This window comes from Protopterus annectens, chromosome 5.part0 (assembly GCF_019279795.1).
Source record: "Protopterus annectens isolate FY-2018-M chromosome 5.part0, PAN1.0, whole genome shotgun sequence".
Taxonomy (NCBI): Eukaryota; Metazoa; Chordata; order Ceratodontiformes; family Protopteridae; genus Protopterus; species Protopterus annectens.
The window spans coordinates 97,311,157-97,333,181 of record NC_056735.1 but is presented as its reverse complement, the minus strand read 5'-3'; positions in this window follow the sequence as shown (position 1 = coordinate 97,333,181).

Genomic DNA, 22,025 nt, shown 5'->3' with positions numbered 1-22,025 from the left:
TTGCCATGCTACTTGCACTGGTCACTGACAGATACTGTATGCTGACATTTGTAATGAGTAAGCCATATTATTTTGTGTATTATGTTGTATGATGTTGTAATGGCTGTACACTTACACAATGAAAGATGTGTCATGGACCTGTTTCTGTTTCTGTTTCAGGAGTCTGGTGTGAAAACCAATGGATACACAGTGGCAATATACCCATAGACATCACAGCACAGGATAGAATGTCAGCACAGAAGACATATGTTTTCATCAAGGTACAGCACTATAAGTGCATGGCTCCATAGGTTCATATGTGTATCACAGGCTAACAAGGACAACGGTGTCATTCAGCCTATTTCATGCATCCCTAATCTATGAGATGTTCTGATACATTTGATAAGTGCCAACAGGGTTTCGGGAGTTAACACATCTATGAGCTGTGGTGATGGAGATGACCCATCTACAAATTTCCTGTGTCCATCACATACATTTATGCTACACTAGTTGTGATTGTCTTGTTCTGCATCCCATTGTGTAACTTGCACATGATGTGTGTTGCAGCAGACGTGTGCTTCACATGCATGAGGAGCCTGTTATATATAGGGTGTACTGTCTGTGTTCCATACCTGTCTCTCCAACATGTACTATTTATACCACAGTGATGGTGTAGGTGTGTAGAACAGGTAACACATGTGTTAGTCATGTCGTGGATAAGTGGGAGGTACACAGTCAGATCTGACACCTCCCTGTATGGTAGCCATAAACATCCCCTCCAAAGCACATAGGAAACAGACTACACATGTACAGTCTTGACACAGATTGCATAGCACATTTTATCTACAATGTGTATTAGTTCACCATGGAACCTGTGTGGCTGCTACAGTTGAAAGATATGCCTATGTAATGACATAGCAAAGGTACCATTGTACTCAGTGATAGGTGTGATAAGTGCTAAATTCAGTATAACAATGACAGTCTGGGATTTGCATGTCATATCTTTCTGTACAGCTTGTACAAAATTGAAAGGATGCTCACATCTTAACAACCAATGAAATTCAAAGGCTATATTACCATCTGTGTCCATAAGTCCACAAGCAATGGCTCAACTGTGTGTGGTGTGCACACACTACTATGTTTCTCAGGGGTGTTTGACTTCCCAAAGGATAGTATTGTGCAGTCCTTGGCATTTACTATTTGTCAGTGGCTCTGACAATAACTGACTGTGTGTATCAGGCCATCCTGGATAACTGTTGGTTCTGTGTGGGATTAAGTGACAGCTCCTAATAAGTAATCACCTGCTAATGTAGCCAGTCAGAGGTCACTGACAGTGGCCATGACTGCATAGAAGGGAATGGCTAAAAGGGGTACTCCATTATTGATGGCTGATGGAAATTCCCTGGTAATAGGCATCATTGTAGCATTGGTTTATGCAATGCTATCTTCCCAGATTATGACTATTAGACACTTGGCTATCCACCAGCTGATATACCACTGTGTAAATAACCTAAACAGTTTTTACCAAGGCCTGCTGGCCTAATATTGTCAAGCACCTTGTCAGGCCATGGTACGTGGAATGAGTTGAATTCTTGTTATCCATTGCATAGTGTAACCCTCAATGGGGGCCACTGGTTAGGATAGGTAGACATGATCTGCCCTTGAGCAAAACAAAACGTGTTTGGTCTAGTGTCAGTAGGTGTATGACATTGTTCCTGATCGTATCCATGCTAACTACTTTAATGGAGTTTCATATCACACAACACTATGCAATGATGAGAAGCCAGACACAACCTGTTTGTTCATCCACATAGTTATCCCACATCATGAAAGGATCTATAGGTTTCACATACCCTTCTCCAGGTAGATGCCTTGATTAGCAACCTGGGCAATCAGTTGACTTTTGCATGTATTATGCCTTCTGTACCAGGGTTGGTGGTATGTCACTAGGGAACTGATCAGATGGTGATTAGGAGCACAGCTGCAGCATCAGAATATAATGTGCAATGTCCAGTGACATAGATGTTCAGGCTTGCTGAAACAAGCAGCACAGTGGCAGTGATCCATTGTACATGACAATTCACAGCAAGTCATGCATCCTTCCCATGAAATGGCTTATAGACCTACTGCAGTGGACTGGTCACCTTTAGCCAAAGTGTGCTTACCTGGCACATGTCCTAGGCATGTCATTCTGTACAGTTATGTACTCAAACACATATGTCTGTGTTCCCACATCATGTTACACAACAGCCAGTGTGCTGTCTGGTTCCTTGACAGGCATTGTATTCTTTCAAGGCCAACTTAATGTCAGCAAAGTTGAACAAATCCTCTATGCATGCATAGGCATCCACATCTTCACTGCAGGCAGTGCCTACAAACACTGTATATCACGCTGTCAATCCCAAGGTTGTGGCAGCATGACCCTAACTTTGCAGGACTTGCAGAGTGCCACTTTGTAGGTATGGTATTGGAAACAAGCCTAATGACAGGATTATGGACAATCCAATGTCTACATGGCTGACAAAGCATTGTATGGCACACTGTCAGGTGCTATGTTACCTTAGGGGACCTACATACAGGTGACATGTTACATTTCAGCATCTGTCATGACACTGCCTAATGATGGCCTGCTGTGACATACACACAAGCATGACAGTGTTGTTAATGGCACTATCAATGACTGCTAATGAGATGTGGAAAGTGTCCCCACCCCTCAACTCCTATGACACACAAGCACAATGTGCAACACATGTAACTGCATTTTAAACCTGGCTTCTATGGTGTCTCAAACAGCAGTCAGTACATATGGCAATGAGCATTTTGCCAACATGTACAGCTCACATCCTGTACCACATACACTCACATCACACACACCTGCATGTGTTCAGCTCCTTACCAGACACATTCACAAACAACACACACTGCAGAAAAGCCTGCCTCTTGAGAGCACAGTACACATAATAGTGCATGCACCATTGTCTCACCAGTCAAACAACTGGGGCAAAACATAAAATCACGCCTATTATTCATAGGTGATTACACTGTGAGATGCATTGATGTATGTGTCAACAGGCTACATATGAGAAAGATCACAGTTACCTATCTGTGAGTTAACACAATATACCATACCACACATTACCGCAGCTCAAGGAATAACATTTAACATAATGTTGACATCATAGTTCCTGTACGTGTGTATGACTAGGGATATACGTCACCAGACTGTATGCAAAAACATGACTGAGCTTAGATAGTCTGTGTCTCTCACAGGTATGCGCATAACTTTCAGCTGCAGTTGACCCTTACCTAGGATGATTGCTCCATACACACAGAAATTGATGGAAGTCAATAATTGCCTTAGCATGTGGTGTCAGTGTAAGTGGATCTACTACATGTCTGCCTGGAATGTTTTACTCAACAGACATCGATGCTTCACCAAGATGGTCTTCATCTCTCACCCCTGACATTTTGAGTACTGGCCAAGGCTGCTGACACCCCTACAGTGCATCTTATAGGCACTGTCTGGATGGAGAACTTTGCAATGAGAACACCTTCATATAACATCATGGTTATGCTGCGACATGCTGGGTATGGCAACACTGAACCCCACTCTTTGGAAGGTGTCCCCACCTTGGAATATGCAGACTTGTGCAGTCATGGACATCTGGTTCAAGGCTGTGGACAGCACCACAGCCATACCAGGCTACACGTCCTTTCACATGTTCAGATGTCAAACTGACAGTGTGCAAGGTAATGCAGGTGGTGTATACATAGTCATTAAGGATAGATACGAATCCAGATTTAGTGAAACAATGTGATGTCTCAGAGACACCGCAGGTTCTATTCACTACTGGAAAGGCACCCAATCAAGCCACTGCCAGCTACAGGAGCAGCTCCATGAATCCAGGCACATGTTGTGCTTTTTTGGATGTACTTGTTTCTGTCAAGATATCAGTACATTATAGTTTGGGATGTCATTAACTAACCCCTCCTTGCAGAAAAAACATATATTTCAACAATGCAATGTGTTACCTTCTATGGGATGGTTTACATAGCTTGACTATTCCTCCCCCTCAGGTGGGGCAGGCAAGTATCCTGAGCTCTATACCAATGCATTATGCAAACAGCAGTACAACTGCATGGACTCGGCTTTACCTGACAGGAGGAACATGGACTCCACATGGCACAACAAATCTGCCTGGTGGACAACTACCATTAGCAGGCTGTACAATAAGAGGTGGACATTGCTGTGTGACAGTTGGGGTGAGGGTGCCATCCTAAAATGGAGGCACAACCTTCTCAGCTAAAGAAAAAACACAATGTTGTTGTGACATTGTGTAGAAACAGAATGAGCCAAAATTAGCCACCCACACAAACAGAACCACAACACACAGTGTAGTTACATGTGTAACCTCAGAGGAAGGGCCCAGATTGTTGGTGAACTCATACATAATGACATCACATATAATGGGTCTGTACTCATAGCTAACCTGTTGTCCCACAGGTTCTGTGTCAACTTCACTCCCCTATCCCCACCACATGTTCCACATGATATTCCTAAAACCTGTCCCATACCTTTCATATCTGCAGAGCAGGTCATAACTGGCCTCTGTATGGGGGATACACACCTTCTATTGGACATGCTAACATTCCAGCTGCATCCTATATGGGATTTGACAAGGATCGCTAACACCATTGGGAATCCCTTGCAATCATACTGAAAACACTGGCTGCTCCAGAGCTGACTGGACAACAGCAATCCTTATACCCTTGCACAGAAGTGGTGCATCCACTGACCACCAGAACTATAGACATATTTGCCTGAGTAGCCGTATCTGTACGCCCATGGGGCAAATCATCATGGAGCTGATCAGCAAATATATATGTGATCTACTCACAGTTGATTGTACACAGTCTGGATTTTTGACAGGGCGATCATGACTGTTAAACATGGTGGACATGTCTGAGGCAGTCACCAAGGACCTGGGTGAGGGGACATCTGGGCATGCAAGGGCATACAACCCTCTGGACTTAGCCAAGCCATGTGACTATATCTCCCACTCAGGCATTATTGACAAAAGCACCCACTCAGGCATCCACTGTAATAACATTGTAGGGGTCACTAAGCAGCTCAGTGATGGCACACATACTCAACATAAGGAAATCTGCCTCCAATAGTTGATCTGAATGCAGCAGTGATCAACAAGACTCAGTTCTGAGTCCCCTACTGCTTGGAATCCATTTAATGATACAAGAGAATACTGAATGTCTGTGGCTGACAATGTTGGCTGATGCCTGGAAACTATGAGCAGTTTTAGAGTCTGTGAGTTTTGTCAATATCCTACAAGGGTGTATTGATGAACAAATGCCTGTTGGCATACTAATGGCCATAAACTCCATGCAAATATATGTAGTATAATTTCCATCACTAACACCTATGCACCTAGTACGTAGCACATCATTCACAACATGTGATGTACATACTCAGGGGTGATATACCTGGGCACACAGGCCTGGCCACACAGGTTTACACCTAATGTAACTGATATCACCATGTCTCCCCAGTGGTAAGACAAGAATCATATGTAATAACTGTGGGTACAATCACCCTTAATTGACATACTCATAACCTCCATGTACTCTTCCCTCAGCATATTAATGTTTAAGTGCATTGGCCATTTGGTAATGTACCTTTCCAAGCACTACTGGCAATTGCACACAACAGTATGGTCCCTTACAAGGGAAGTTCACATTCTCAGTATCCATCCAATGGAGATCACCTTAAATCAGTGTCATTGTAGCCTGTGGTATGAGTGTTATTGTTCTAATATAAAAGCACACATCCATCTACCTACTTAACTGAATAAACTACGTCAAACGTCTACAAGGTGCATTTACTCCTCCCACAAGGGAGGTATCAGAGACAGACTCTCCTAGATCTGCTAGCTAAAGTGATTTTATCTGGACTAATCCTTTATAATCTTTTTCTTCTTGGTCCTGTCACCCTCTGGGTCACAGGTGGGATACCAGACTTCACAAACCCTCTCGATTACCTCTCTTTACTTTTATATTATTTCCTATTTCCCCTCCTCTTTTCTTCCAGCGATCAGGTTACACTATTTTAATATTGGATAAGCTGAACACCACTGTCAAAGGTATTTATTTTAATGTCATGTTTCCTTAGAATTCTATGTCTTCCATATATACATACATACCTGCATACAAATATGCCCAGGATGGGCAATAATGCCCCCCTATCCTGTCAATATACCAAACTGTTATTCCCATAACAATTGTCCAAGCTGATTTTAAAAATATCTAAGTTAGTGCTTGCTTTAATAATATCAGGTAGTCTATTCCATGGATCGCCTACTCTTTTACAGAACCAGTTAATACACCTCTCATTCCTATAGAATCTTCTACAGAGGTTGTTTGATGATTGTCTACTGCTCTTTGATAATCCAAATTATTCCCAGAAGTAGTTGTCTCTACATGCCCTATATACCTGAATAAAGTCTCCTTATAAATATCAGTAAGAGACACTGTAATATCTTAGTCTTTCATAATAAATTACATTTTCATATCCACACATACCCTTGGCATATTTCTGCTGTTCTTTTTCCAGTTTACTCATGCTTATTTTCTTATAAGGTTTCTGTATTGTTATTCCATACTCCAGTTTGGGTGTAATGTAGTTTACACGGGTCTATATTAGAACATCGAAATTTCACAATTTCGAATGTTCTAACATCGACCCCTATTCAGCAAATGCTGACAACATTGAACATTCAGAACAGCAAATTTTTTCCTAGGGAAAAAATTTGCTGTTCTGAAACACATACACACAACACAAGCACACCAAACAAACAGCAATTCACACACGTACACCCAAAATCATACAGCTAACCCTACACTAAACTGTCCAAACACCACTAACTATCCATTTACCTTAACCCAAACCCTAACCTTAAGGTCCATCACTATTGCACACTCACCTCACCCGCACCCTAACTCAACTAACCCCCCCAACCCTCATGTCCACACAATCGCACACATACCTCACCCATGCTCTAACCCTAACTCACCTAACCTGCCCTAACCCTCATTTCCACACAATTGCACACATACCTAACCCGCGCCCTAACCGTAACTCACCTAACCCGCCCTAACCCACATGTCCACACAATCATACACATACCTAACCCGCGCCCTAACCCTAACTCACCTAACCTATACCCGATCGCACACTTACCTGAACCTAACCCGTAACTTTCCACCACAGTGCTGAAAATAGCGAAACGACAGAAACAGACAACTGAATTCTTTCCCTAGGAAAAAATTTGGTTATCTGTCCTTTCGCTATTTTCAGCATTCGCTGAATGGGGGTCAATATTCGAACATTCGAAATTATGAAATTTCGATGTTCTAATATAGACCCAGTTTACACACAATGATTTCAGCATTTCTGATTTCCTGGACTTTATAAATCTAGGTTGCATCTCTATCTTTCATTGTCACATCAGTTTGCTTGGATAGCCATGGTGAAGGATTAGCTTGTACTCTGTTATTTCTAAGTAGAATATATTAATTTAGGATGCATAGGAATGTTTTGTTAAAGAAAAAAAGAAACTGCATCATCTACAGGGAGGGTAGTGACAGTGTTCCAGGTAATGTAACTTAGGATGACAATAAACTACTCTTGCTACAAAGAAATAAGCTTGCACATTTTTTTTGTAGTGGTGATGTTTCACAGGAAAGTTTTGATGCCTTAATATAAAAGTTGTGAGATAGTCAGTTAGGGATTATGGAAGGGATTGTGAGGAGATAAAATTATTAGAAACATTTGTGAGTATCCCATCAGTAGTGGAGTTTATTCTACTGGTTTTTGCGTTTCTGTTAGAAGTGGAGATAAGTTGAATAAAGCCATATAGATTAAATGAGTTATTGGTAGAATCATTAGTAATGGATTGCCAATCTATGTTAAAGTCCCCAAGTAGCGTTGTTTCCCGATGGGTATTTGCAGAGGACCATGAGATGATTTCTTTAGCTGTATTTTTGTTGTTGCTTGTGGGTATATAGATTGCAGTAATACATAGGTTCTTGTGGTTATCATGTTTAAGTGAAGGCACAAGGATTTTAGCATTCTTTATAGGTGGGGCATATGAATGGGGTAGGGTAATTGGAGAGTGTTATTTTATATTATGGCTACCCCACCTGCTCATCTGTTTTCTAGCTAATCTAAGCGTACTTTAGTACTAGTAGCAGGGGCTACCCCACCTGCTCATCTGTTTTTCTAGCTATTCTAAGTGTACTTTAGTACTAGTAGCAGGGTCTTCTCATATTTTATATCATACTTTAGCCAAGTTATGGGGTGGAGGGCAACCCATGCATGTACCTCGGGGAGCTTACTTTGATTGCTTCTGTGGTTATAATACAGTAGAGGTGCAGGTTAGTGGTCTTTCTAGGCTGGCCTGTCCTAGAAGGGTATGTTCTGTAATAGTTTGCAATTAATAGGAGATGGGTAGAGAGCTCCTGAGTGGGAAAGAGCTGCTTAAGTCTTTTATGTTTGTTTTATATTGAGCTTGAAAAGAAAGGGGTTTGGAAGAAGATAGCTTTGTTTCATAAAATTGATGAATAGCAGGGCTAGCCACCAGGCAGTATGAACCTTGTCTCTAGATGTTTGTCACTGTTGAAGTGTCACTCCAACCCCATGTGCAAAAATGGGAACAAGGGGTTGTAGATGGATGGATGGATGGATGGATGGGTGGATGGGTGGATGGGTGGATGGGTGGGTGTGCAAGCTAATTAAGCTAGGTTTAGTCGTTACAGTCCTGTTAACATCACGAGGCTTAAAGTGAGATGAGACTTGAGTGAAGGATCTGTAGAAGAGTTAACAGGACTTGTCTTAATTACCTGAAAGTTGTTTTGATCTTTGGATACAATCTGTTATTGTATGTATCTTGTTATCCCAAGTAAATAGATCTGAGCAGTTCAGGCTTAAAGTTTTGGTATGCAGTTAGCTGGCATGTTATTGCTGATGTTAGATTGATGCATTTCAGTTTCTATTTTTATGATTTAGCATTTTCTGTTTTGTATTCTGCTTTTTACTATTACATACCATGCAGATCTTTGAAAGTGCATTAAACATTGTTTTATTTGCAGGTCAGCTATGGCACTGAAGAGCCATTTTTAAGTGATCATGTTCGGTTTCCTTCTTTCTTGAGAAGTATTCCAAGCAAACTTGCAGTGCTTGATGGTGTGATACAACTGTTGCTTCATTACAAGTGGACATGGGTGAATGTTTTGGTTCCAGCTGATTTATCTGCACTGGAGTTAACCCTGGAGTTAAAGAAGAGGTTAACAAATGCTGGCATCTGTACTGAGTTGTTTCAGGCAGTGCCAATCATTGCTAGTGAACAAGAGAAGTTAGCAAAGGTGGTTAAAACTTTGTCTTCAAAAGTTTTTATTGCAGCTTCTTCTTCAGGATTAAAAAACGTTCTTGAATCCATGGCAGATGCAAACATATCTGGTATTACGTGGATTGGGATGGATTGGTGGCCAATGTCTGCATCATACTATTCTCCACAGTTTTATAAACTGTTACAAGGAACGCTTTGGTTTGTTCCAAATACAAAAGTATTAACTGGGTATCTGGATTTCCAGTATAGCATTAATCCATTAAATGATCCTAATGACGTATTTTCAAGAATGCTGTGGGAAAATCTGTTAGGGTGTAAATGGCCTATGTATAATACTTCCTATATATTGCCAGATAAAGGCACAACCTTATGTACAGGAAAAGAGAATTTAAGAAAAGTTAAAAGTGGTTTCTTTACTGAAAATGTTTTCCTACTAACTTATACTGTCTTTAATGCTGTAACAGCCGTTGTTTATGCATTGCATGAATTACAGACATGCAGTGCTGGAAAAGGACCTTTCCTTAATGGATCATGTGCTAAGTTTCCAGATTTTCAGCCCTGGCAGGTAAGATGAATTCACTCCCTTCTGACATCTATTAGTAGTCACTTGCCTTGTTTTAAAATTGATTTATTTATTCTAACTTTAGATTTAACAGCATGTTAGGGTTGGGGTTAGGGGCTTGGTTAGAGTTAGCAGACATTAGTAATGTAAGCAGAGAGATTCACTATCTATGTAGACCACAAACCTAGGGTTACAAGGCATCCTGCATTTGAATTATTTTAACCCAGGATACTTCCCAGTGTGTGAGGTGAGTTTCTTTTCCAGGTGCATAGTGGGGATGTAGATGGTGACATTTTTTTTTTGTAAATAACAAAACAAAATAATGCTGCAAACCTAAAACAGTCTTTACTATATGTCATGACTGTCATATTTCCAGCATTCTGTAGGACGCGCAGTTTGCAATAATCCATGCACCAATGAGTTAAGTCTGCCCCTAAAGGGAGACTGCTGCCATTAGATGTTGGTTCTAATGAGAACCAATTTTTGCACAAGGTATGACTGAATGCCAGAGGTACTATAGGATATCGTCGAGAGTCTGCACTAAAATTTGTGACTGGAACAAAATTAGTGATTTCAAGCATGTAACCCTCAATAATGTCCAGAATTCCTTTCTACACTCAAATCACATGGCCAAACACTATCATCTTGTGAAACTACATCTCACAAAGATAATAAAGAAGCAAATATAGCATGTTTAGTTCAAAGTACATTATTGGACTGACTGAGACTTTTTTTCTGCCATGAAAAAGATTTTTATTTTAGGCCACCTCTGGTTGGCATCTTCACGGTGTCAGATGGTCTCAGAAACAGTGTGGCAGAAAAGGCAGGCCCTGTACTGGGGTTCTGTACTAAAAGTGGGAGACTAAACTACACTTGGAAGAGAGGTTCCTGGAAAAGCATGTTCACCCCAATACTCAAAATTCTACAGGAACTCATACAGCCTTCTGATGTCAGGACACCCAAAAATGGAAAATAAGATTAAGTCCTGGATGACAGTACTGCTAATATGCAAATATATGTCTATAATAACTCTCCAGTGGACCAGCCAAGGAGAATAAATAAATAAATGATGTAACTCTGGAATTACAGAGAGGGGAGGCCAAGTTGTCAGTTCAGAAAAAGTATGCAAAACAGGCAGAACATGTAATGATTATGATTGCCAGCAGGCAAACACCCAGTAAAGCACTGGTTCCTCATATGTCTGTGCATTCATCCTCCTCCTGTGGGCTGTCAGGACTGCAACCATGTCTGCATCATTCTTATGCCTACATGTGTATTTACTTCATTCAACAATAAAATGTTCAAAGCTGCAATGAAAATGAGAGGCTTTGCACAAAAGCCACTGTACAACCAGACAATATCCTCCCCAATGACATGTGCCAAAGAACAAATACTGCAGTGCATTAACTGCAATGGCTGATGTCAGTGCCAGGAAATGCCTGTGTCACTAGCCCTGCATCATGTGTTGTAGGCTAAACCATGGCGAACAAAGCCACAGGTGGTCCAGGTCAGTAACAGTCAACACTTGTATACCTGCTTTAGATTACAGCATCATGGAGCCCAGCTGTGTCCATCTCTTCCTGCATGATACGAGATAGACTTGCCATTGCATATAGCTAAAGATATGGAGGTGAACATTTTAAAGCTGCCATCCTTTGTCAACATGCATTAATACATGCAGTCCCACCAAGCACACAGGTGTTTGTGTTCAACACTCCATTTCAGAAATGGTCTGTGTTGCTTCACAAACCTGTCACTGCATCATTCATGGTTTCACTCTCACTCATTCTGAGCCTGTCTTTCAGGTCTGCCTATGCAGGTCTGGCATTTCTTATATGAAAATTAATACGAATTGAACACATCCATTCATAATCAGCCTTTACAAGTTCTGTTGATTGACAAGACCTTTTCACATATTACCACCAGGGGAGCTTTAAGCAGGCTATCTGTCCCTGGAGGAGTGGTTTCAGCCCAGAAGTTGGTAGTTTATTGGCCTTTTTGGGCTAATTTTGATTGTATCTGCTCTATTTTCTGAAAAAAAATTCTATACTTGTTTCCCACCTTTCTGAACTAGTATAGTCCAGTTTTCAGGTTATTGCTGAATCCAGGGCTGTTACAAGTTTCTGTGTTGCCATTACCTTACTTGGATAGAAGGAAGTTTCCCTGTTCACCTGTGAGAGAAGGGAGTTTTGTGCAGCCTATCTGTTCCTGGAGGAGTGGTTTCAGCCCAGACGTTAGTAGTTTATTGGCCATTTTGGGCTAATTTCTATCTCTTTCACTTCCCTGCTATAAAAACCTAATTTGCACAGTTTTTACACTTGTATTCCACTCAGCAAGTGCCTTCCAAGTGTTCTGCAGAGTCTACAGCAGCAGAGAGACAAAAGAGTGACTTTGGAGTGATTAAATATCACTTTTCTGCTTTTCTTGCTCTCTTAACTAATTCTGCCTAAAATGCCAGTTTTTTTTTTTTTTTTTTTAGCGAATCTGTGATTTAAAAAGTTTGTTATTGTATACAACTCCACACAGCTCCTTGTGGTGTCCTGCAGAGTGATACAGGCAACTGGTAGGCTACACACTCAAGTGCGCTAGCTGAATTAAAGCATTTACTGTGTTTCTGTACCTAATTTCTGCTACTTAAAAAAAAAAAAAAAAAAAAAATATCCTTGTTTCCCGCCTTTACTAAACTAGAATAGTCCAGTCTTCCGGTATTGCTGATCTCTGGGCTGCGTCATAGTTCCTGTGTTACCCATATCCTTATTTGGATAGGAGGAAGCTTCTTTGTTCACCAGTGAGAGTGGGGAGCTCTGAGCAGCCTATCTGTCCCTTGAGGAGTGGTTCCAGCCCAGTGACTTGTAGCTTATTGGCCATTTTGGGCCATTTCCTATCTCTTTCTAACCCCCTGCTTTAAAGCCAGCTTTAGCGCGCTTTTGCGCTTGTATTTAAAGTTTGTCCTGTTTGTTGCATTTACCTGTTGAGGCTACACACTCAAGTGCGCTAGCCTATGTTACATATTTATTGCATTTTCCTGCTGTTTGTTGCAAAAAAAGAAAAAAAAAAACAAAAAAAATTATCCTTGTTTCCCACCTTTCCTGACCTAGAATAGTCCACATACAGGCTTTGCTGTATTCTGGACTTTTGGAAAGTTCCTGTGTTGCCCATTTCCTTTCTTGGATAAAGGGAGGCTTCTTTGTTCACCAGTGGCAGTGGTGAGCTTAGAGCAGCCTATCTATCCCTGGAGGAGTGTTCCCAGCCCAAGAATCTGGCAGTCTATTGCTAATTTTGGCCAATTTCTAGCTCTTTCAAGTCCTCCTGTATAAAACCCACTTTAGCATGGCTTTGCACGATTTTGTGCATAGCGCAGCATCAGGCATTGCTGCTTAATTGGATTTAAACCATTCTCGGCTCCACAAAGTCTGCTCTTCACTTTTTCCCTTAGAACTGATCTAGTTCTCATAATAAACACCCTATTCCTACTCTAAAGCCTTGCACTTGCTCACTAAAGCAATTATATAAGTCAGCACTAAAAAATTAAAAGCACTGCACCCTCACAAACTCCCCTTGAGTACCTTGTTCCCCATTGGCCCTTTTTTTCAATTATAAAGGAATTCCCAGTACTATTCTAGCATGTCCAAAGGTCAGTTGTCAATCTCCTCTCCGGTCCAGCTGGTGAAGCTGGGAATCTTGAGGCAATGTTACAACTGCCTCATGTACACAGACAACCCTCTCCTCCTCCCAACAAATTCCAACACATGTGAGAGATGTAACCATACAGCCAAACTGGAGGCTAAGCTCTCTCAACTCAGTGCTGGTGTAACCAGTCAGGAGGAGAAGGAAACCACACTCACTACAATTCCAGTCTCACATAGACCTACCATGACAGCAAACTAAACACATAAACACACAAAAACATACTCGGAGGCTCTAAATAAAAATCTGCCTAAGCAGCAGAGACCTCCAAAGCAGACACCCAAGCAACCGCTACCCCAAAACAAAACACGTGCAACACATAGCTCGCAAAGCCAGTGTGCTGAACAGTCACAGCCCTTAAGGCTAAACAACACACCTGATACACTTGTAATAGGTGACTCTATCATCAGGCACACTGACGTCCTGCTCACCAGGCTGAACAAGGAGAAGGTCACAGTGAGCTGCCTGTCGGACGCTAGGATCCGCCACATAACACAAGCACTCCGGTCACTCCAAGGCAAGTACAAATATGACTCAGTCATTGTCCATGTTGGTGTGAATGACCTGAGACGTACCTACCTGGACTACATGAAAAGAGACATAGAGGAGCTCTCTGAGCATGTAGCCCAGGCCGGTATGACCCTGACCTTGAGTAGCATCTTACCCTCACCAAGAATGATGCCACAATATGGAGACAAGATGAACAATTTCAACAATTGGCTTAAGTATTGGTGTCATTCAAAGGGGATCCAATGCCTGTCAGCCTGGGATGACATGCTCGACAAGCCATGATGCTTCGCTAGGGACGGCTTGCACCTATCACCCCTGGGCTTTCGGATATTGGCAAAGGCTCTTGCCACCCCCATAGTGCCTTTTTTAAGCAAGGCTCAAAAGACAAACCCACCTTCATAGGTATCACAAGGGATAAGAAACTAAGAGTAATGCTACTCAACGTCAGAAGTCTAAACCTCAAGATGCACGCACTCGAAACTTCCCTTAGCATGGAGAACATCGATATCTGTGCAGTAACAGAAACCTGGTTCAAGGCTCCCGAGAGCACCCCAGCACTACCAGGTTATACCTCATACCATGCTTTTTGGCCCCAAAACTTGGACCAAACCACAAAAGGAGGCGGAGTATCAATATTCGTCAAAGATACCCACACCTCCAGGTTGGTGGCACAGCACGAAGCATCAGAGACTATCCATGTGCAACTAACTGTGGGTAAAACTGCCTTCCAGTTTATAGCCTGCTACAGACCACCCTCCCAAACCCAGGAACCCCACTCAGCCTTCCTGAGAACACTGAAAAATATGAAGGTCTCTCCAAACACCATTATATTGGGTGACTTCAACTACTCAAACATAGACTGGGAGCATTACTCTAGCTCCAACACCCTAGCCCAAAGGTTCCTAGAATTTATAAACTCAAATGCTATGGAACAACTTGTTACCACTCCCACAAGAGGGGAAAACATACTGGACCTGATCATCACCAACATGGGGACTCTATGCTCCAGGCCAGAAGTGTATCCCTCACTGGTAAGATCAGACCATAAACTAATCTCACTGGATATTCACATCCTGACCCACCCCGTGCCCAGAAAACCACAGTGAAAAACTTCTCTAAAACAAATTTCACACTCCTCAAAACTGAGGTGGAATCCTTCAAAGTCCCCGGGCCTGTGGAAAATATGGCCCAGACTGCAAAATCCTTTATAAATGCATTCTATGAACACCTTCAGGAATGCATGGATCATGCAATCCCAAATAAAACCAAGACCCATTCCTCCAAAGGCAGGCATCCTCTCTGGTGGACCCTAGCCATAAACAAACTATACAATAGAAGGAGGAAGCTACTACATGACAGAGCACAATCCCAAAAAGGGAAGGCATCTCTGATCAGTATTAGCAAAAAACTACGGGCACACATAAAATCGTCTAAGGCCAGCTTAGAGAGAAAAATTGCACAGGACACTAAGGATAACCACAAGGCTTTCTTTAGTTATGTTAGGAACCTGGGTGGGAATTCCCAGATATGCTCAGAATTAGTCCAAAATGACAAAAAATACACCAAACCCACAGACATTGCCAACATCCTAGCTGACAGGTTCAGCGCATACTTCTCCCCCCCCACCAAAAGGGCAAATATCTATCCCAGCAGAGTGCTGCCTCCCTGACATCTCAGATGCTCAGGTAAGAGCCGCCTCCTCCAAAGCAAAAAACACAGCATCAATGGGACCAGAAGGTGTCCCGGGCTGCGTCCTACATGAACTCCAAGAAGAGCTAAACCCAAACATAAAACTACTGTTCAATCTCAGCCTTACTACAGGATATGTACCCAAAGAGTGGCGTACAGCAACAGTGGTCCCTCTCCACAAATGTGGTGCCTCAACAGATCCTGGAAACTATCGCCCCGTAAGCCTGACTAGCTTGGTCTGAAAGCTATGGAAAGGATCATCATGGACCTCATAAATAAAGATATTGGGGACCTACAGACACTGGATCCTACCCAGTTCGGCTTTGTTAAGGGCAGATCCTGCCTCTTAAACCTGGTCAATTTCTTTGAAACAGTCACCAAGGCCATTGACAAGGGGAAGGTGGTCCACACAGCCTACCTGGACCTTGCAAAAGCCTTCGATACAATACCCCACTCGGGCATTATAGATAAGCTCACCAGCTTAAATATAAACCCCTATGTCACTAGATGGGTTGCAAACTGGCTCAAGGACAGAACCCACATGGTTAGAATTGCTGGAGCCATATCAGACTCCAAACCAGTTACAAGTAGCATCCCACAAGGCTCAGTCCTGGGACCTCTCTTGTTTGGTATATATTTCTCGGAGGTACAGGCCAACACGGAAGGACTGTGGCTGAGCAAGTTCACAGATGACTGCAAACTGGGTGCCATAATCGACTCTCCAGCCGACACAAGCATCCTACAAAAGGGCCTCATAGAAACAGACAACTGGTGCCAGAGCCATGGCCTCAAGCTAAATGCCAAAAAGTGTATAGTCATCCCCTTTGGCAAAAACAAAGTGCCCACAAATTACCACATAGGTGGTAATCCATTAAATCGGAAGAAGTAATTAGGGACCTGGGGACCCAAGTTGATAGCAATCTCTCATTTGACAACCACGTGGCCAAAGTGGTTAGAAAAACATTTTATATAGCCCACCTAATCATGAAGGGATTCACATCTAGATCAGGGGAGGTCATCATGCCTCTTTACTCATCCCTCATCAGGCCCATAATTGAGTACAATGCCCCTTTTGGGATGTACCTTACCAGACACCTGCAGCAACTGGAAAGACCCCAAAAGTACCTCACCAAGAGGATCAAAGGGCTCAAACAGATGCCATATGCTGCCCGGTTAAAGAAACTCCAGCTCTACTCAGTGGCATACCACCTGCTCAGAGGCGATCTGTGCCTGACGTATAAAGCCATGTCCAACCTGAAATTAATGGACATGCTGCACCTCAGAAAATCCAAATCCCATAGAGCTATGCGCTCGAGAGACTTGAACCTCAGCACTGAAATAAATAGGACATGCTGGAGAGACAGATTCATAACCAAGAGGCTCCCTTCACTCTGGAATAAAATCCCAGTCCAGGTTAGGCAGAGTCCCTCATTGACTCTCTTCAAGAGGAATCTTGATGAGTGGATGGGAGATCGTAGGTTTACCCCGGGTATCACTTCTGTGTCACTGTTAGACAGAGGCACAGTATACTAACCTCGAAAAAGGGCATAGCAAAATTCATTTAAAATGGGTGGCGAAAGCCAAACACACTCTGGCTAGGCTTATAAATGCCCTAGGGCAGATAGCCTAGTATGATCCTATGAACCTATGAACCACCTAACTATTTTACACTTTGAAATTTCACATAATTCATGTCTCTAGGATAGATCTATCTGACCATGTTGCATAGAGGACTAAAGCCCTGATGGCACCATAGGTGACCCTTATCAGTTTTTGGCACTGACACTGGGAAGATCTGGCAGGACAGGATGGGAGTGAGCGGCTGACCCCGGGTCACCTACCCCTGGGGGAAGACAGGCTCAACAGCAGCATTAGGAGCTTGGTGACCTTGCACTACAAGTGATAGGAGGTTGTACATGAGTAGTTTAATCCTTTAAACTGGATTTCATAAGCCAAAATAAAGGCAGTAAATATTAATTTTGTGTGTGCTATGGTAATTGAGACAGAGTTATGATAGTACTTAACAGCTCTGAATAGCCTCCAAGATGATTCCTGGCAGTGAAGTTTTTGGTTTAAAATATATATATATATATATATATATATATATATATATATATATATATATATATATATATATATATATATATATATATAATAAAAGGGCTGTTTTAAACCACATGTGCACATATTGATGCTCTCCCAACAGTTTGTTTAGCTCATTAAGTTGATTTTTGATAAAAAAAATAAATAAATAATAAGTGCAATTTTATATTTAAAATGTTTTTTGGTCCAAACACATTAAGGACTTACATAAGAGTGGAGGTCTGAGTTATTGTGAAAGACTAAGAGCACTTGGTCTTGTGCAGACCCCTTTGCAGGGGTCTGGGTGGTGAGCTTTACTCAGATGTGTTGGGAATATGGGGATAGCTGATTTTAGGGGTGTTTGGGGTTGTCGGGAAGTTCTAGAGAGTCATCATATTTTCTTTGTGGAAATATCTGTGGGAATGGACGGTGTGTTGAGAGGTTCACTCGAAGATTGGCCACTGCATGGAACAGGCTGGTAAAATGGAATAGGACAAATATTGGTTTGGATATTTTAGGAACAGCCTGGAAATGTACCACATTAACTAGTGAATGGTATTCTGGCAAAACTGGATGGGCATTGCTACCCGTGCTTGAAGTACTGATATGTGTGTATGTAAGGATGGAAATATACTTATAACAAATCAGAAACTAGAAGGGTCTCATAATTTGAAGTCTGTGAACTGTATAAACATGCTTGGAAGGAGATAATAATAAGAATAAGCATTACAGCTTGCGGTCTGTCAACTAACTAAGCAACAGCCAAAAAAACAAAAAAAACCCACAATAGTTATGTAATGTATGATTTTAGTAAATCTAGACCTAAAATATATAATTGTTGTATAAGATGAATTAGTCTGCTGAATTTAGATATTAAAGGCAGGAGTTAATAACATGAGTTTGTGTATAATAACACTAATGTCTTAACTTATCATAAATGACATACACTATATTGAACATCAAGGGGAAGCATGATGATTTTCTCATATAAGTAAATGTGCATAACAAGTCATGAAATTGCTTTAACTTGAATTGTAGTTTTGTAACCCATCTTGACCATACATAATACTTAAGTGGTTACCAAGGTAACTAATGTTTTATACATGACATCAAACTGACAAAGTTGTTCAAGAGAAACAATAGAAACATGAACTTGAAATGTCACAGAATGTAGCAATCATATCCTGAACAAATAGTATTAAATTGACAATAGACACTCAGTTTAATAACATGGACTTGTGTATAACACTACTGTTTTAACGTGTCATAAATGACATACACTATATTGAACATCAAGTGGAAGCATGATGATTTTCTCATATAAGTAAATGTGCATAACAAGTCATGAAATTGCTTTAACTTGAATTGTGGTTTTGTAACCCATCTTGACCATACACGATACTTAAGCTGTTAAGTTGTTCAAAGGAAACAATAGAATCCTGAACTAGGAATGTCACAGAATATAACAATCACATTCTGAACAAATAGTATTAAAACTGACAATAATCACTCAGTTTAAACTTTGCTGATTATACAAAATAGGCTCATAGGTTCATAGGTTGGTACTAGGCTATCAACCCTAGGGCCTATACAAGCCTAGCCATAACAATTCCCTGGCTATTTCTTCCCACACTATTTACTTGCCATTTAAATCTAAAATTTTTCAGTATATGCCATAAATGGCAATTTATGAATATGGAAAGGGAACTTGTAATCATTAATCACAATAAGTGAATTTGTTGTTTTAACCTATAATTTCACTAATTTTATAATAAGAAATGACAGATATGAAAATCCTTATGTGTAGGAAATGGGGAGGGATGCATTGATAATTAAAATGCGCTAACTTTCATCAATGTTCACATAAAACAAACTTGATGCTTTAAGTAAGTTAGCAACAAACAAAGTGGTTACTTAAATGCTGGCAAACAATGAAATATAACTTCTGATATAGTCAGTAAAATACATTGCATTATAAACATTAGGTATAAATATTGTTACCATCTATTTATATTAAGTAATAAGTTTTGAAAGACTTTATCAATAAGGGTGAATATGTTAAATAACTGTGTGCTATAATATTTTACTAAGGTTTTTATATATGATACAGCATACTTTACTATAATTGAATTGGATGTCATCTATCTTTCATGTAAATATTAATTGCTAATACAATAAGTAGACATTTATGTTGTATTAGAATTTTGTCTAATCTACAATAGTACTGTATCTGTTCAAAATAATATAAATATTGCTTATTCCTATTACAAATATTCTCCATATGATAATTCAATTTATGGAGCTTAGATGTTCTGGATTGTCAAGGTATGAGTGATAATCTGATGCACTTAGGTTTATCCATCAGATTAGGAATGACTCATTCCATGGCTAGTGTGGACCTTAGTTTTGTTAACATTTGTTAATTTAAATTTGTTATTTCACAAAAACATTTTTAGTATGCTTGCCCCAAACATTACTTTACTGGTAAACACTCAAAATATAAAACTGATAATTTCCTTTAAAAGCTCAAACATATACCTTATAGTTATCAGAGGAAAATGTTTAATAGTCACAATAAAACAAAAAATACATGCTCTAAATAACCTAAGATGGATTTAACTTTATCTTTAAATACCAATGTCTTAAACAATCCTATCAAGAGATCAAGTCTACTGAAATATTTAAAACTGAACAAAGCACAAATTGTCTTCCTTCAAGAAACTCATTTCAAAACAAATGACAATTACAAATGGAATCCTAAGGAATATATGATATTGGTGCAATCCACTTATGAGACAAAGACAAAAGGGGTAACAATTTTATGGAAAACAAATGTGATTAACCCAGAAATCATTTATAAGTATGAAGATAAAGAAGGCCTTATGGCATTAGTAATAGTTAAATATAATAATAGAATATGAACCCTAGCCAATCTATACTGGTTCCCAGGCACTGGAACATGAACTGTTAAAAAAACACTTGGATTTCATTTCCCAATAATTGTAAAGACAACTTAATATTAGGAGGAGATTTTAACTGTATATTTTATACTTCTGAAACTACAAATAAAAGACCGCTGTGTACATCTGCTGTATTAAAAGCTTTAAACAAGTGGGTAGAATCATTTCATCTTGCAGATACTTTCAAATTTAAATAAGACAAATATTTGTTGTTGTCCCATCAAGATCATAGATTTGGTACCCAAACTAGAATAGATAAAATATTTGCTGCCCATGACTTACACTCTAAAATCATTAATTTCTCAATCATTCCCTGCCCCTTTTCAGACCACAGTTCATTGATATTAAAACTTCAAAATGGGTACAAACCATTAATCTTTAACTCCAGAATTCCAGCATATATAACTAAAATTAAAGAGTTCAAACTCTGGTTATTATCTGAATTACAGTTCTTCTTAGATATTAATTACACCACAGAGATAAATAAAATAATGATATGGGACTCATTAAAAGCTTACATATATGTTAAAATACTAACTTGGTATAAAAAAGACAGAAATGGGATTCTGAATTATTAGATCTACAATCCACACTTTTGTCAGTAAAAGCTGAAAAAAAAATCGAAATTATTTGGAGATGAAAAAGAAAGTAGAAGTATTAAACAATAAATACAATGAAATTCTAACACATAAAACTAGTTTAGTTTTAGAAAAACTAAAAATTAATACCTTGGCCACTTCTCCCAAATAGCTACATAATTTATCCACAAGAATCAAAATAAAATCAAAAGCTAATAACATTAAAAGTATCTTCCATGAAAAGAAAGGGAAAAATGTCTCGGATATATGTGACATTCTTGATGCCTATAGAAATGACTATATGGAACATTTCCAAAAAGAAAATATACATATCGATCAATTAAATCTAGATGAAAAATGTTCTAATATAAAAAAATACCAGAAAAATTAAAACTAGATCTGCAAGCACCCATTTCCTACAAAGAAATTTCAGATACAATAAAAGAGGGTAAAAATAATAAAGCTCCAAGTATAGATGGCATAATTACGGAAATATATAAACTTTTACCTTCAAAGATACTGTCCCTCTTCCATAAAACTCCATTAGAAATTCAGTCAC